At 42.4% G+C, this 17455-nt stretch overlaps 1 protein-coding gene across 2 annotated transcripts in view; it reads right to left on the bottom strand.

Annotated features, from left to right (window-relative positions):
• The window catches only part of CNTN5 (contactin 5), a 619322-nt gene that overhangs the window by 413079 nt on the left and 188788 nt on the right, over nt 1–17455 (bottom strand). Inside the window, exon 2 of one of the 2 annotated variants that reach the window (XM_033146163.1) lies at nt 10823–10964. The gene's annotated coding sequence lies outside the window, so the exon portion shown is untranslated. The remainder of the gene's footprint in view (nt 1–10822; nt 10965–17455) is intronic. The other variant, XM_033146162.1, reaches the window with a different exon arrangement.

Raw genomic sequence — 17455 nt, 5'->3', positions numbered from 1 at the left:
GCATCCCTAGATAATCACTACCATGTCAAGCACACATTTTCTTTGATACAATTCTGCTTCATTAATGCCATAGCCATGTCAAGGCTAAGGCTACAATGTGCACCCTATTTACCTGGGAGCAGATCCAACTGCATTCAATAGGACTTACTAGTTCCGATTGCAGCCTAAGACATGAATTAGGAAAAGGAAGAGAAGCTCCGACCTTCCAGATGTTGTTGGACTACTTCATGTGTTTGGAACACTCCCTCCTCCTTTGAAGTGAGCCTGGCAGGTTAGACAACCATCCCTGCTTTTCAGTGCTGGGGACAGGGAAGCTTCATTCCATGCACAACGACTTCTGCACAGGAGTAGCTCATCATAAGCAGGCGCAACAATTTCAAACATACCTCCAGAAGCCAACCAGCTCCCAATGGCCTTATGTTGGATCAACCCTCTCATCCTTTTCCTGCAACATACTGCCCTAGGAACCTTTGGACCAAAACTGGGGTTACAAATGGAATTAATACATGAATTGAGAAATAAAAACTGGGGAAGAAAACAGAAAGCAGCAGAAATTAGGAGACTGGTAAATTTGATTTAAGGGGAAAGATTAAGAATGCCTGGTGCTTATATCTTCATTAAATGATGCTGAAGGGTGGATCTGATGAAAATCCATAAATATTTGAAGGGCAACTTTATCCAGGAAAAGGGGGGGGGGTACTACTGAAGCTAGTATTTGGAAATTGACTTTAAGACAATAGGAATAACTTTGAGACATTGATAGATGGTGTCTGTACAAATCCCATCAGCAGACACCAAGACTGAAATGTGTGTTGGTGGGAGGGGAATCACACTAGCTAAGGTAACTGAGATATATAGTTTTCCACTTGGAGCCGTTTGAGTAAGAGTTAAAAATAAAAAGGAAGGTGGGAATTAAGCATTGGATTGAATGATCATGACAGTAGCTCGCCAGGATTTCAGACAGGGTTCCGTCCCAGCCGCACCTGAAGATGCCAAGAGATTGAACCTTCTGCCTGCAAATCAGATGCTCAGTCACTGTTCTATATCCTAGAGAGCTGGAATACCTTGTGAACTATTGTGACCTAATGCTTTAAGCAAAATACAACCCCCCCCCCCCAGGGCATGGACCAAAGCAGGGTAGAGGAGCCATGGGTCTTGTTAAGACTATCCTACCCCGAGTTGACTAACCGGAAACACCCAAAGTTTAAGAAAAGAAATGCAATGTGGATTCCTGGACATTGTGGCAGCTGTGTGACAGTCCAAACCAGATGGTTCGCAGACAAGGGAAACTTCCATGCATTGCTACTCAGCTTGGCTGTCTTCATTGGAGAACAGCCTTCACCAAAAGTGTATTGGGTTTTGAAGACGCTTGAGCTCAGGATGAAAGAGGGGAAAGTGCCAAGAGGAAGGTACGCTTGGCAAACCCTCACCACGATCAACTCCAGAAACCTATGTCCCCACTGTGGAAGGACATGTGGATCCAGAATTGGCCTCCACAGTCACTTACGGACTCACTGTTAAAACCGTGTTTATGGAAGACAATCTTACTTGGCTATGAGTGATAGAAGAAGAAGAAGAAGAAGAAGAAGAAGAAGAAGAAGAAGAAGAAGAAGAAGAAGACTCAGCTTGACTGTCTTCATTATAGGAGGCTCATATTTAGATGAGGAGCAAAGAGCTCTATCATCGTGGAGGATAAGACTATCAATGGATCTTCAGTATTAGAGGCCCAGTTGCTGGAGAACAGAGAGAGAGAGAGCCCTGCATGTCAGTTTCCCACAGGTATCTGGTTGGCCACTGAGGGAACAATGAACTGGGCTAGATGGGCCTTTGGTCTGATCCACCAGGGCTCTCCTTATCCTCTTCTGACTTGCCCTTGGTATTCACACATGGGTGAGATGGATAACCAAATGATGCCAAAGCTACTCAGGCACTCTCATTGTTTGGTCTAAGCTGTATGGGTGTGTGCCTTTTCCCCCAGGGAATTGTAGCCCAGAACTGAAGTTGGGACCTCATATATTGTCATGCTATTTCACTGCAGGTACATATTGGGGATTTGGAAAGAAGGCATGTCATGGTCTCAGTTGCAGCACCCCAGTCATACCATGTGCTGATGGCAGGTCTGCATACATTCAACAGCCATGAGTCACAGCTGTTGGTGTAGCACCATCATAGAACCATGTGGTAAAAGAATGAATACCGGTAATATATAGTTTACTAAATTCTCCTGCAAGCCGGCTGTCAGATGTTGTGAAATCTTGATTGCTGCATGTCTGCTGCTGTCCACTGTTGACATTGTCTGCATGTAGATTCTGACTGTTGCTCAGTGCTAGATCTCGGATGCTGTCAAATGTTGTTTGCTGTTTCTGCAGAATCCCTGGATGTTAAAAGCTCAGGCCAGATATCAAATATTCAGCAAATATCTGCTCATGCAGAGAACATTGAGAGAATATTTACTAAATATTTACTACTCCTTTACTAAAGGAGGTGACCTTCCTCCTGAACGATAGAGAAGTTGGGTGCAAGTGTGCAAATGAATAAATGGAAACCATTAACAGGACTTTAGCAGCCTTCGCCACACAAATTCACCAAACAATAGCAATGGACATGAAGATCAGCCAGTGCTACTGTTTCCTAGGCAGTGCTGAGCCTGGGCAGAACTTGGAGGAGTTTATTGAAGAGGCCCGCGTTAAGCAGCTAATTTCATCTGGTTCTGGTCTTGCTAATACTTATTCATAGATTCATTCCATCCTATTCCATTGCATTGAGTGCCATTGCTTCCTGCCCCATGGTGTGCATTTTACATGTATTTTGTGTACATTTTAATGCAAAATGCACACTTTTCAGACAAATATTTTTTTTAATATATTCACCAGTAAAAACATAAATTCTTGCATGCATCTTTTATGCAAAATACGTTTTTTTGCACACCAAAAATTCACTACAAAATTCAGATAGGTGTAAAATTCAGCTGGGAGCTGTGCTCCAATCCATGGGCAGTTTCAAGAGCACTGGATTGGGCTGCTCCACTGAGAAAAGTGAACCACTGCCCACACACTGCCACTGCTGGAAATGCAGCATACAAATCAGTTAAACAAAGGCATGAGTTTTCCATTCCTGCAACTCCTTAAAATTCCAACCACATGTTCAGATACTTGGTTATAAGCTGAATTGGCTGGTGAAGTGAGCTGGGTCTAAATCAGCTTAAAGTAATTCATCTTAACTGACTGCAGAATGAGATCTTAGTTTGTCACATTCTTTAGTGAGCTACTCAGAATGAAAATATGGCCATCCCAAGAGGCACTGAGGTAGTAGGCGAAGGTCACGGGTTTGATCCCCATATGGGCCACCTGCATTTCAGGAGGATGGGTTAAATGATCACCAGGGTCCCTTCCAACTGAACAATTAAATGATTCTCTGAATCACAAATTGAAAGAACACTGTTGCACTCAGGTCCTGCTTGCAGGGTTTTGGTGGGAACCTGGTAAGGCACAATGAGAATGGGATGCTGAACTAGATGGGCCTTTGGCCTGATCCTGCACAGAAGTCCATATCTTCTTATTAGGAACTGTGAGTAAAGAGTTTTGATAGGACAAGCTAAATTCCCTCAAAGGAGGGAAGGGTTCCACGCAATCCAACTTTCCAGCATAAGCAAGCAGGTTAGGAACCACGTTTATTTGACATCTTGAGCAGGCAGTTTTTCTTTCTTTTTTTCAAAAAAATAAATAAAACAAATCTTCACCAGGTGGGTATTTTTTTAGCAGGCACTGAAAGCACCCAGACCCACACACCCCGCGTGCACATCGCTTTGTGTAGATAGAATTTTTTGGCATGTCGCCAAACAGGTCACCATGAACGGGATAATGTGACAATCTGTTATCATTAACTGTGTTGGAAAAGGCTCTCAAGACACAAGAGAGAATTAAATGACCTGGAAAAGTCAGTCTATGGGAAAGTCTATTGTACTCATCTTCGTTATTTCCAGCTCTACGCATCGCTGGGCCAGTGGAACAACATGTTTTGCTGAGGTAACAAATACAAAGGTCACCCCCCGCCCCCACTTTCTAGCTTTGCGCTTTCTCCTCAAACCACCTAAGGATCTATAGTATCTAATTCACTGAACATTGGAAGAAGAAATATGTAAATTCTGAGGAGAGAGTCAGATCTCTGTGTGTGCACCAAACCCAAAGCTAAATGAAAGTTTTCCACTCCAAAGTGAGAAATGAGGATTTTTGTTCTCTCAAATTACAGATAAGTGAGATCTGCGGCAAAACGTTTAAGTGAGGAATTCCCCCAATTTTGGATTCTGCCCACTTCATTCCCCCTCCTTTGATGTTCCATTACTTCCCGGTAACACACTGTCAGCATTCCGTGGCCATTGAACATCTGCAGTCCCTACTGGGATTTTGGCAGGGAGCGGGTCCCCTCCTTAGTATTTTATATATCTATCCAGTGTTTTTTTCTATTAAAAAAAAAGTTTAGGGTAACTCTCATTTCCCTACTCATATTGAAATGCTGTCCCTCATTGAGGCCAAACTTAGATTCACAAAATGTTTAGGGGTATGCTTACCCCTGCGTTCCTGCAGAAAAGAAGCACTGTATTGATCTATAGTATCAATCTATATCTATATTTCTACATGCGTCGACCCAGTGCCGTCTTTACCTGGGGGTGCAAGGGGTGCGGTGCACCCTGGTGCCAAATTCTGGGGGGCGCTGGGTGCCCACCACTGAAGCAGCCTAAGCTCTTAACTATCTACCTGTTAGGAAGTAATAAATAATTTTGATCAAGCTAGAAAAAACAAAATACATATATACCTAGGTATTACCAAAATGTATACCTACTGTTTCACTAAAGGACTTTCGACTTTGTGCGCTCATTTACCAAAGACGCGCCACGCCAGCCATGGTGCTTGTCATTCACAACAGCGCTGCTTGACTCAACGATGGTGCTTGTCATTCTCAACGGCATCGTGCACACGAAATTAACTCTTACATCATAATAAAAGTTAATTTGGGGGCTAAACTTAATTTGGGGGCACTGGGCGGATTTTTGCACCCTGGTGGTGCATATGCTAACGACTGTGCTAGGTGGACCAATGGTCTGACTCTGTATAAGGCAACTTCCTATATTCCTGTGAAATGAGATTCAACTGCTGGTGCAGTCAACTTTTTATTCCGAAAGTGTGGCCCAGAGAAAAACGTTTGAGAACCACTGCCGTAAAACAAAGTCCGCCTATCTGTTTTTTACAGCTCTGTGATCAGATCCATGAAGCTCTGAGATCAGATCTACCAACTCCCCTCCCCCCCCCCCGCCCACCGCTCTGGTTCAAAGATGCTATTAGAGGCCTCCGATTTTGATTATGCGGCTGTATTTTTGGAAGGGTATCTAACCTCCTCCAGCACCCTGTCTTTCATTCTTCCTCTCGGGAAAAAAAGAAGAGCACCACACTTCCTTTCCCTTCCCAGCTACAGTGCATTTCATGAATATTAAATAGCGAGAAAGAGACAACACTTTTGGCTTAGTAGGTCAGGGGAGTCCTGCCATTTGTATAATCCGGATAAATTTAGAGAAGGTGGTCCCTTGCCAGCTGTACAAAACTCTTGGATGGATTTTTAGCTCGGCGGTGGCTGCACCAGTCAGAAGTCCAAAACTGTGCAGAGCAGGGACTGGAATCGAACGCTCTTTTATCAAATAGATTACCCTTCAATCAAATCCCTTCCCAGCATACAAAACATGAAATAATCCATCATCAAGTTTAACTGCTTGAAACACTTTGTAAGTGGTCCTGCAATGACAGATCAGGTGCAACAAGATGAATGAGGCTGGAGTGTATTTAAAGTGACACAGTGAATCCACTCTAATCAGGTTCATCAGTTCTAATTCACTTATATCTGTTTTGGAGTGGTCCATCTCTCTCGTTTATTTCAATGGCTCTCTTACACCTCCAATATAACTCTCAATTAGCTGCGCAGGAAGGGAATGCAGCTTGACATCGCCACAACTGAACTCTGCACTTTCCCAATCTTTCCACACAGACACAGGGATATTCGCTTTTTAACAAGGCTCCTTCTTCTTCCCGGCAACCTCAATTGCTTGTTTATTACCAGGTCACAAAAGGAGAGGAACACCTCTACAAATTAATTAGAGGTGTTTTGAACTGCAAAGATATAACTCACTCTTCAGGTACATTATGAAGCAAAAACCAGTTAACGGGACGTTTGCTCCTCCATCCCCTTCCATTCTTCAACAATAAAATTTAATTGGATAGACATCATCCATCTGGATAATGAGCTTGAGACCCAAAAGTCTCTGACTTACAGCTGTTGTTACTGCCTTGGTTGGCAGTAGGTTGCCAGCCAGCATAGAAATGAAATGGGCTCATTTTGTACTTGCAGAATGTGCTGCACTTTAATAATCCACTTATTAAAAAGAGGGGTTTTTGTTTTTATTGTGTTTTGCTATTTATTAAAATTGCATTCCTCTTCTTCACTCACATTCATTTGGTGGACTCACTCACAGCTCCCCCCCATCCCCGTTGATAAGTGGGATTGAAAGTTGGCCACAATTTTATTGATTACAGATGTAGGTAGGATTTCGCTCAGGCATTGGGCCCCCATTATCAGCCTCCAGATGGAGAGCTGAAGTTTGAGTGGGGTCATGAACGGGATCTGGGCAAGGTTCTTAAACGAGGTGGTACTTTCTGTCAGATTCCCAACAATCACACTCCTGAGGTACTTTGAATAGTATAGCAGACCTAGGGGATCACCACATCCCTCTTAACTGGTTAGGGTGTCTTCTCTTTCTACCTCGTACCTAAGGGACAGCCTCTCCTGGTATGTCCCAGGTAGGACCTTAAGGTCCTCAAATAATAACTTTTTGGAGGTCCCGAGCCACAAGGATGCTAGGTTGGCATCAACTAGGGCCAGGGCCTTCTCAGTACTGCCCCTGACTTGGTGGAATGGTCTATCACAAGAGACCAGGGCCCTGCGGGATTTGGCATCTTTCCGCAGGGCCTGCAAGACGGAGCTGTTCCACCTGACCTTTGGGTTGGTTTCAGTTTAACCTTGATCTTTCATTCTTTTGGTGTGATTGGTGGGCTACTTAAAAATGAGGCTGCAGTCTAAATTAAATTTTAAATTGTATTTTAATCTGTATTTTAATGAATTGTTTTATGTTTTTATTGTGATTTTATTGGTGTTAGCCGCCCTGAGCCCAGTGTGGCGGGGAAGGGCGGGGTATAAATAATAAATTATTATTATTATTATTATTATTATTATTATTATTATTATTAAGATCACTCCCCTCCTGACTGAAATGAGACCCATGTAGACTGTATTCTCACAGCTCTGCTCCTCCTTGCTCAAACTCAGCCCTCCACCTGTCTGAATACTCTCGCAATTCACTACACACTGTCTTCCAATCTAAGCTCAGAGTCTCCTTTCTCTAGCTGTAGATATTGTCCTCAGAGTGGATGCTATACACAGATCAGAGCCAACTCTCTAACTCTCTCCAACTCTCTCCACCAAACAATCTGAAACATCTCTCAGAAAATGCTCCTTTTATTTTCTCTCCCAAAGTGCTGGCTCCATGCTCCTCTGGCTAGCTGTCTTGGTAGCCAATCAGAAAGAGGCTCCAGCAGTCTGGTGGAGTTCCAACGTATTGCATCACCAGACTATGGTCTAGCTCAGCTGTCTGTCATACCAGTCTAGATGCCACATTCTGGATTCGTTGTAGTTTCCGAGTCACCTTCAAGGTTAGCCCCACGCAGAGCGCATTGCAGTAGCCCAAATGGGAGATAACCAGAGCATGTACCACTATGGTAAGACAGTGTGCAGGCACATTTGTGGTTTAGAATAAGTCAATGAATTTTCTGCAACACAGTGGGGTTCTGTATCCAATCTGCAGGCATTCCTCAATACACTATTCAATCTGGAAAGTAAAAATAAATAAATTGAACACCACTGTTCCAGATAGAAGATAGAAGCCTGGAAGTTTACTTCTTTGCACAAATATATAGTATCTGTACATGATACACGCATGTTAGATATCCCTTTTTAGATTTATATATAACTTGTTGTTTCTCACAAGTTGCAATTACTATTCCTGAGAAGTAAAACTGTGGCTTGTTTATTTTATCATACGCCAATTAAAATTTGGTAAGGCTGCAAAAGTTCAAATAAAAGAAGAACCACCCAAAAGCACTGTTTTCCAATGTTTCCCTGAATCAAATTTACCCTTCATTCTCCACCTATCAATGCTCCATCCAGAGTCAGCCAGTTCCATTTGCCAGTTCTCTGTAAACAGAAGCCCCATCAGGTTGTCAGTTAAGCTATGGAGAAATTGCCAGAGGAGGTGAAATTAACAAAATCTAAATGAAATTGACATGCCTGCTGTTAGAATGACAAGAGAGCACACTGATTGCTGCATCCCTGTGGTAATTAATGGCGTGTCCAGCAAACCAATACTGACTAAGGGACTGGGAAAAGAAGGAAGAGACTACACCTTACAACTCAACTAATTAACCTGTTCAGGGAGAGGGAGGAGCAAGCGCAAAGTTTATAGCTTTAAAAGCAGAAAGCAGGTGAGCAATTAATTAAGTAACCTGCGGAGAAGGCAGTGCAAGCAGAAAAGAACACAATTAGTGCACCTTCCAATTTATCACATGCACACACACCTTATAAATTAACACCACATGAAACAGCATGGTTGGCACGCTGTGCGTATTTGTGTGCATAAGCACTGGAAATTTTATTTGAACCATGGAAAGATGTATATATGTAGAGAAGAGATTCTGTTCTTCGTGGGGAAGAAGCGATTACTCTTCTGCAGACATGCTGCCCATTTTTTTCTTTTCCACTGTGAGGTTATTGTCAGTTCTGTTGTGCGGAATCCTGATTGATTGACTCAAACTTTCCTTATGTCTGATTCTATCAGGTTTACTTTCTGCTGGGGGGGAAATAAAATTGGCAGGTTGGATACACAACCTGTTGCGCAAGCCAGGACAGAGGTGCATCGGGGAAAGGGCTGAGTGTGCATCACAAGAACGCAACAATAGAAGAAGAGGCTACTGGATCAAGCCACAGGTCCAGCAAGTCCAGTGGCCAACCAGATGCCTGTGGGAAACCCGTAAGCAGGATCCAAGCACAATTGCACTCTCCGCTCCAGCAACTGGTATTAAGAAGTATTATTTATTTATTTCCATTTCATTAAAATTCTACACCACTTGTTGTTGCTGCTGTTGTTGTTGTTGTTTTTTTTAAAAAAACTAATTACTGTTTCTGACCACAGAGACAGAGCATAGCCATCATGACCAGTAGCTATTAATGCACATCCAAGTGGTAAATTGGTCAGCACTGCATTTCTGGCAAAATGATGCAAATTCTCATACCGCAGCTAGTGAAAACACTCAACGTCCATCAATTGGCTCATCAGTATAAAGCACATCAGTTTGCACAGCCACTTGTATAACACACATGCACACACACATATGAGTCTGACCAAACTGTGGGAGGCAGTGGAAGACAGGAGTGCCTGGTGTGCTCTGGTCCATGGGGTCACGAAGAGTTGGGCACAACTAAACGACTAAACAAATATACACACATATATAGTTACAGGTAGGTAGCCGTGTTGCTCTGCCATAGTCGAAATAAAATAAAATAAAATAAAATAATTCCTTCCAGTAGCACCTTAAAGACCAACTAAGTTTGTTCTGGGTATGTGCATGCACACGAAAGCTCATACCAAGAACAAACTTAGTTGGTCTTTAAGGTGCTACTGGAAGGAATTTTTTTTATTTTTTATTTTTTATTTTGTTTCGACTCTCTCTCTCTCTCTCTCTCTCTCACACACACACACACACACACACACCAAGGAGCAAAGGAATTCTGCATGTGCAAAGAAAAGAATCTGCATAAGAATTCTGCATGGACGTAAGTTTTGGGGAAAGCAGGGTGTGGACTGCAATGGTTCAGACCAATATTTTCAGGGAGAGGCTTTGAGGGGTTGGGTGAAACAGCTGAAATGGGGCGGGCGGGGCGGGTTGACTTATATCACCAGGTTTTGTTTTTGTTTAAAAAATAGTTCTAAGTGTTCAAATCTCCTCCCCCTCCAAAAGTTTGCACAGCCGCATACTCTCAACAGAGCAGATACCTGCATCAAAAATGGACAAGGGAAACACCCTCTGGAACAGGACAGTGAAACAGGGAGATGAATTTTGCTTCTGTCCCACAACTGATAGCCCAAAAAAGAGAGAGAATCTGGATGAAAGTCTGAAATAAATCCACTCAATTGATTATTAAGCTCATGATCATCAATATGTGAGATTTTCCCACATAGCAGTAGAGTATGCTTTCATTCATTCATTCATTCATTCATTCATTCCAACTCGCCTGTTCCCACTAAGGAGGCTGAACAGGTAACAAGTCCAATTAAAGAACAACAGTTAATCAAACAATACAACAAAATTTATAGCAGGTATAACCTCAAATGTCAACACTTAAGATCCAATAAATCTTGCAGGGGTGGGGGAAGGGGAGATGATGAAACAGGTAGGTTCCCCTTGCGTTATAACATGTACAGTAACCAACTAATAATGGATACTACTAGTAAACATACATTTGAATTAGCCACCCATTCAAGAACAGATTCTTGATACCATTGCTGTATCATCTCAGTAAAGTTAATGGGATTACTCAATTCAGAATATATATCTGGAAGCACTTTTATTTTGAAAAGTACACATATCGGATTCGTTGAGATTCATGTAACCGAAAACCACAGCAGCACCCCATCAACACCTCCAAAGGAATATTAAATCTATCTTACCTACTAGTTGGCTTCCAATATGTGTAGAAGTGCCTTTTGAGATGGACACAGTCACAGCAAAATAGTCCTTAATGGGTGCAAATGGATGAAGAAGGAGCGAGCAGCGTGTTCAGTCAAAAACAGAATCCTTTCAGATAATCTGCTGAACAGAAAATAGTCAAAATTATTATCATCTTCATTCTTTGTTTTATAGCAGCAAAAAGTTCACCTAATCCAGAACTCTCTACCCAGCAGCGACTAGCCAGAATTCTATCTATGCAAATTCTGCTATCAGCTTACCTGCTCTGCACCTCCAGGAATAATGTGCGGATCAGAATGTATGGTACAATTCTAACCAGGTTGACTAAGAAGTAAATTCCTATAGAATTTATTGGAGCCTACAGCTGGGTAAGTGTGTTGTTTACTCCTGTGCAAGTGTAGCGAAGTACCCTAATTAGAGGTGTCAGACTAGGACCCAGGGTTCAAATCTGCAGTATGTCTCTGTATAGCAGCCACAAGCATTCCTTGAGGGCTTCCTGGAGGCACATTGCTCAGCCACTGTGATCCAGCAATGTTCTTATATTTGCTTTGCATTTACACTTCCAGTATCTGAAGAAGTGTGCATGCACACAAAAGCTTATACCCAGAACGAACTTAGTTGGTCTCTAAGGTGCTACTGGACAATTTTTTTTTTCCAACTTCCCGGAAAGTCAGGGGTGGGAAAACCTACTGCTCTCCAGAAGCCCTGGAGGGCTTGTGTCCAGGATACCTTAAGGACCACTTCAACTCTTATATCTCAGCTCGATCGCAAAGATAATCTGGAGGAGCACTGTGAGTTTCTCTGCGCACTGCAGAGGCCCAACTAACATCCACTAGAAGTCAGGCATTTTGTGTGGAAGCCTCTTTTCCAGCAGAGATACAGCAGGCACCCTCGCTTTTGACTTTCTTGAGGACCTTTTTTATGTCGACAGGTCTTTCCAACTGTTTCATTTTATTGGCCAGTCAACTTTTTTAAAAAAGTTTTGTTTTTGTTTTTTAAGAAATGCTTCAATCATGTCAACTGCCCTGATATTTTATGACATGGCAATACTGGGTTGTTGTTGTTTTCCAAATTAATATTTGCTGTTGGAGTTCAGCTCCCTGTTAGTCCCAGCATGGCCAATAGTTCAGGGATAATAAGAGTTGTACTCTACATACACATACACACACACACACACACACACACACACACACGTGTTTCAGGGATCCCAGACCTATTTAAAGTCATACCATAGAGAGAAATAAAGTTTCAATTGGGTAAACCTGATTGCCACTAAAAACAGATAATGCTAGGATTACATCTATACTTTTGTGACATTACTGTTTCTTCTCCACTCTCTAATTTTGTATATGTAACTAGATATCCAGGCCACATGGGTACCAGCCTTTACCTGGCCATTAAGGACAACTACAGCAACTTCAACACACTTTGTTACATGTCCAGGGAGGAACTCTTTCCAACTGATAGGCTACCAGCTCTACAGGATCACTCTTCTAATGAGATTCGTTCTCAGCTGGGTTCCCCACATGACCCAGTTAATGTATCAGAAAATCATAATGAATTGAAATATGGGTATTACTTTAAAAAAAAAAACAGGAATGTGAAGATTTTCTGAGGTGCTGAATTGGGCTCATAACCCCTCACTGTACTGGTTTCACCTTAGGAATTTTATCACCATCCTATTTTATTTATAAAGCACCCAAATTACTAGGCACACTGTACGATAAATTTATAAAAGGCAATTTTCCGGCCTGGCCTGCAGGAATACAGCGTAAAATTGACTGACACAATAGGAATGATCAGAGGAGCAGAGGGTGGGGTGAGGAAAGGAGGAGAAAAGAAGGGATTGTGTGGAAGGTGTTTGTAGAATTTGTACTGTTAAAACACAAAGAGGTCAAACCATCAGAAGAGGTCTTGAAATTTTGGGAGGTGAGATAATTGCAATGGAATGGTATCGGTGGTGGGGTGAACATTTTTATTCTTATTTATTTATGATTATTACTTTATTATTATTATTATTATTATTATTATTATTATTATTATTATTATTATTATTAAATGGAATGCACACAGATTGTGCATAGTTACTGGACTGTACTGGGGAACTAATAATGTTGGGGCAATTATTTTTATGGAGGTATGTTTATTTAGCTCCAAAATAAAATAGATTTAAGCAAGAAGAAAAAAGAAGGGATTCTGAAACAAAAGTGGGGGAAGAAGAAGAGGAGGAGGAGGAGGAGGAGGAGGAGGAGGAGGAGGAGGAGCTTGGATTTGATATCCCGCTTTATCACTACCTGAAGGAGTCTCGAAGCAGCTAACATTCTCCTTTCCCTTCCTCCCCCACAACAAACACTCTGTGAGGTGAGTGGGGCTGAGAGACTTCAGAGAAGTGTGACTAGCCCAAGGTCACCCAGCAGCTGCATGTGGAGGAGTGGAGACGCAAACCCGGTTCACCAGATTCCGAGTCTACCGCTCTTAACCACTACACCACACTGGATAAAAGAAAGAGAGAAAGGAGTGTTTCAGAATTTAAAGTAGGAAATGTGGCACAGAACCAGCAGGGTGGGTTTTTAAAAGAGATTATATCTATATTTATATATCTATATATCTATCTGCATATCATGGATGGGGATGGGATCCAGATGGCTGCTGAAACATACTTCTTTCTGATCCCCCATCTACCTTACAGATAGGTACTTAGTGGACACACAGCAGTCATGTCCCATAACTCTTAAGATGTTTTCATAGTATATTACTATGGTTATACACTGTGGACTAAATGATCCTTTGGTACTCTTCAAACTCTGCAGTTTTATGATTTTATGCTTTGCAGAGATTTTGTTTTTCTCTCTGGTATTGTACTCTTTTAGTCTCTCTCTCTCTCTCTCTCTCTCTCTCTCTCTCTCTGTGTGTGTGTGTGTGTGTGTGTGTCTGTGTGTGTTGTGGTTGTTAATAGCAATAATAATAATTTGATTTCCTTCACTTGCCTTTCACCACGAGGTGCCAAGACACGTTGCAATGCCTTAAAAACACAATACCAAAAACAGCTAAAACAGAGTGTGGCAAGATGTCAAAGCAGTAGCATCCTTAACCTCTAGGCTGGACGACTGCAATATGCTCCAGGTGGGACTGCCCTTGAGACTGATTTGGAAATTGTTTGGTTTCGCTCCCCCAGGAGGCAGTGATGGCCACCAACCTAGATGGCTTTAATAGAGGATTAGACAAATTCATGGAGCAGAGGGCTATCAATGGCTACTAGCCACATTGGCTGTGCTCTGGCTTCACAGCAATGCTTCTGAATATCAGTTGCTTAGAAACTTAGGAGGGAAGAGTGCTTTGTGCTCAGCTATTACTTCCAGGTTTCCCACAGGCATCTGTGAGAATGGGATGCTAGATTAGATGGGCCAATGGCCTGATCCAGCAGACTCTTCTTAAATTGCACCAAGTGCAGATGGTTACAGCTAGTGCTTTTGGCCTTGAACACCCTGCATTGCAGGGGTTTGGAAGAGATGACTCTTGAGGTCCCTTCCAACTCTACAGTTTTATGATTCTATGGATCAGGTGCTTGAAACTCTGCCCTGGTTGCCAGTTTATTACCAAGCTAATTTGAAACTATTAGTGTAGAAAGCCGTAAACAGCCAAGACCAAGTTACCTGAAGGACTAAGGTTGGTACATTGGACAGCTATTTGTCAGGAATGCACTTGCTCCAGATTTCCTGGAGGAGGCAGACAAGCTGACCTACAGGATCCCTCCAATTCAGTGACTCTACGGCAGGAGATTATTTGCGTTGCATCTGTCCACGGAGTTTGCCTTGTCTAACTTGCTTTGACTGCTTCAGTACAGAGATCTTGGAACAGCAAGCACACCATGCTGTCTGGTTGGGGATTTTGTTCTGCTAAGTTACACACTAAACAAGGAATAACCTTGTTACCGTTGCCTATCACACATCTCCCAGTGCAGCCGGTATCTTGTCAGACTCTCACCTCCCTTAAGCCTGCCATCGCAAAACAAAAACCTCATACACACAGACACACACACAGTCAAAAGAGTGGAGGGAAAAGGAAGGGAATCAGAAGAGAAAATGTTCGGCTTGAGCTGCTTTTGCCCATAGGACTGCCCAACAGATTACTGCTACAGGGGCATGATAACCATGTGATACATGTAGCTATCACGGGAACATGTCCTATTGCCACAGAAATAACACTGGCTGAAAAAGCCATAAATACAAAGACATGGTACATTTCGTGGCAAGTAATCATATTGTATTTCTGATGACGCCATTAACTTTAACAGATGTCATGCTGCATGCATTTCTATCATATCCTTTTTATTTCTCCATTGTACCCTGGTATTAAGTGGTATATAAATTATTGAAATAAATATGCTTCACCCAAAAGTAAAGCAATGCCCTATTTGGTGACAACAGAGTAAACACTGCAAGGAGGAAGCTGAAGCACAAGATATAGTGTCCAGATCAAGGGATGTAATAGTACCACTCTATTCTGCCTTTTTCGAATCACACCTGGAATACTGTGTCCAATTCTGGGCATCACAATTTAAGAAGGAGGTTGACAAGCTGGAATGTGTGCAGAGGAGGGTGACCAAGATGATCAAGGGTCTGGAAACCAAGCCTTATGAGGAACGGTTGAAGCAGCTGAAGAGGAGGAGGAGGAGGAGGAGTTTGGATTTGATTTCCCATTTTATCAATACCCAAAGGAGTCTCAAAGTGGCTAACATTCTCCTTTCCCTTCCTCCCACACAACAAACACTCTGTGAGGTGAGTGGGGCTGAGAGACTTCAAAGAAGTGTGACTAGTCCAAGGTCACCCAGCAGCTGCATGTGGAGGAGCGGAGACACGAACCCGGTTCCCCAGATTACGAATCTACCGCTCTTAACCACTACGCCACACTGGTTCCCAGTGTGACCACCCTTCTCATCTCCCTTGGATGAAGCACACAAGGGCAAGGTGGAAATGTGTGAATGGGGACCCTAACCATGTCTGTTCCTTGTGGGGAGGGGATATAGATAACCTCCAAATGTTTAAGTTATTTTCAGCATTATACTGACTAACAGGAAACTCGGTTGCTAGTATGTATGTAAAACAGCATTATTCAAACACAAAAGAGGCATCAGCAGACTTGGCAGAACTCTCAGGTTTGCAGAAGTAGATTTTAACATCCTCCCTAACTGAAATCTAAAATCCTTTGTTAGGCATTTCAATTTTATTTCTCGGTATATTTTAAATACCCACCACATTCTGTTGTATCTTCAGGAAAAATTCAGTACTACTTTAAATAAAAAAAATCAGGAGGGAATGGTGATTTGCTTTTCATGACCATCTTGTCAAAACTGGGACACTTAGAAATTGTACTGGCAGCCTCAAAATTGCCCACAAGACACTGCAGGACTCAAAGAAAATAACTTTCTCTCTCAATACATGCATTTTAACAGAAAGTCAGATGTAGTAAATGCCTTCCTATCGAAATGTTAGGAACAATTTTTTCCTTGAAGTCAATCTTGCCCTTCTGAACGTAGTAGTACTTTCACATGATTTTCTTTTTTAAGGGAGTCACTGTGCACAAGTAGCAATAAATTAGGGTGGAAAGAATATCCATGGCCGGCGTTTAGCAGATCTGTGATTTTTCTCCTCAGTGCCTCACATGCCCCACAAAAGCTTTCAAATGATTTTAGCTGTGCCATCTATCAAATAAAGTGTCAACATGAATGCATTTAGGAAGCATGCTAATAAATATGCTGGTTTTGTTTTAGGAAGCAAACCTCTGGTGAATATGAAGGTGGGTCATTGTGATGCTCGGCCACCTGCAACTTCTATGACTCTTTGGTGTTTAAAGTCAGAACAAAGTGGCTTTTTTTAATGCATGCACAGTTTCGAACACCGTGTCAGCCGAGGACTGGGTAAGTCTTTCCTTGCAATTTCTACCTGCTGTACCATGCTCAAAGAAGTCTTTCCCATACCTCCCCACAAGATTCATCTAGTGTTTGAAATCCTAGATGTCAAGAGCCAAGTTTGGGAGCAAGTTCTCTTCGGCGATAGAACCCCAGCAGAGATTTGACGTGGTTAAAACATGCAGCAAAGAAAATCATGGATATATAGGCTGTAAAACCTTCAAACGGTGTCCTTTCTAGTGAATCATAAAGAATCCCACTTGTGTGAAACAAAAGAGGCAGGTCAAAGCCATGCGGTTTGAGGGAGCCGCTCAGAGCTCCTCACACATCAAATACACATGCAGACTAAGTACAACCAAAGGCCTGGTTGCCCATTTCCTCCCAAGGGGGAAGTGACATAGGCTAAGCCTGGCAGGACAGCTTACTCTATGACATTAACCCCTTCATGCATTAATTAGACTCAAGCAGGCTATCAGGTTGTTCTTGCCTAGGCTTCTTTGTGAAGCTCTACATCTTCTCTCCCCAGGAGTGAATTGCATGTCAGGGATCAAAGGAAGAACAAACAGTCAAATAACCCTGGATAGCTGTAGAGGAGGCCTCACTCGATCAGAACTGCCTGGGCATTTTGGGCCAAACAATTTAAATACTGTCTGGGAGTTGTTGTTTGTTACTATGTTATGTAGTTTTGTGTTTTTATATTGGAAAT

The sequence above is a fragment of the Lacerta agilis genome, chromosome 4 (assembly GCF_009819535.1).
Source record: "Lacerta agilis isolate rLacAgi1 chromosome 4, rLacAgi1.pri, whole genome shotgun sequence".
NCBI lineage: Eukaryota > Metazoa > Chordata > Lepidosauria > Squamata > Lacertidae > Lacerta > Lacerta agilis.
This window is presented reverse-complemented; position numbering and strand designations above follow the sequence as displayed.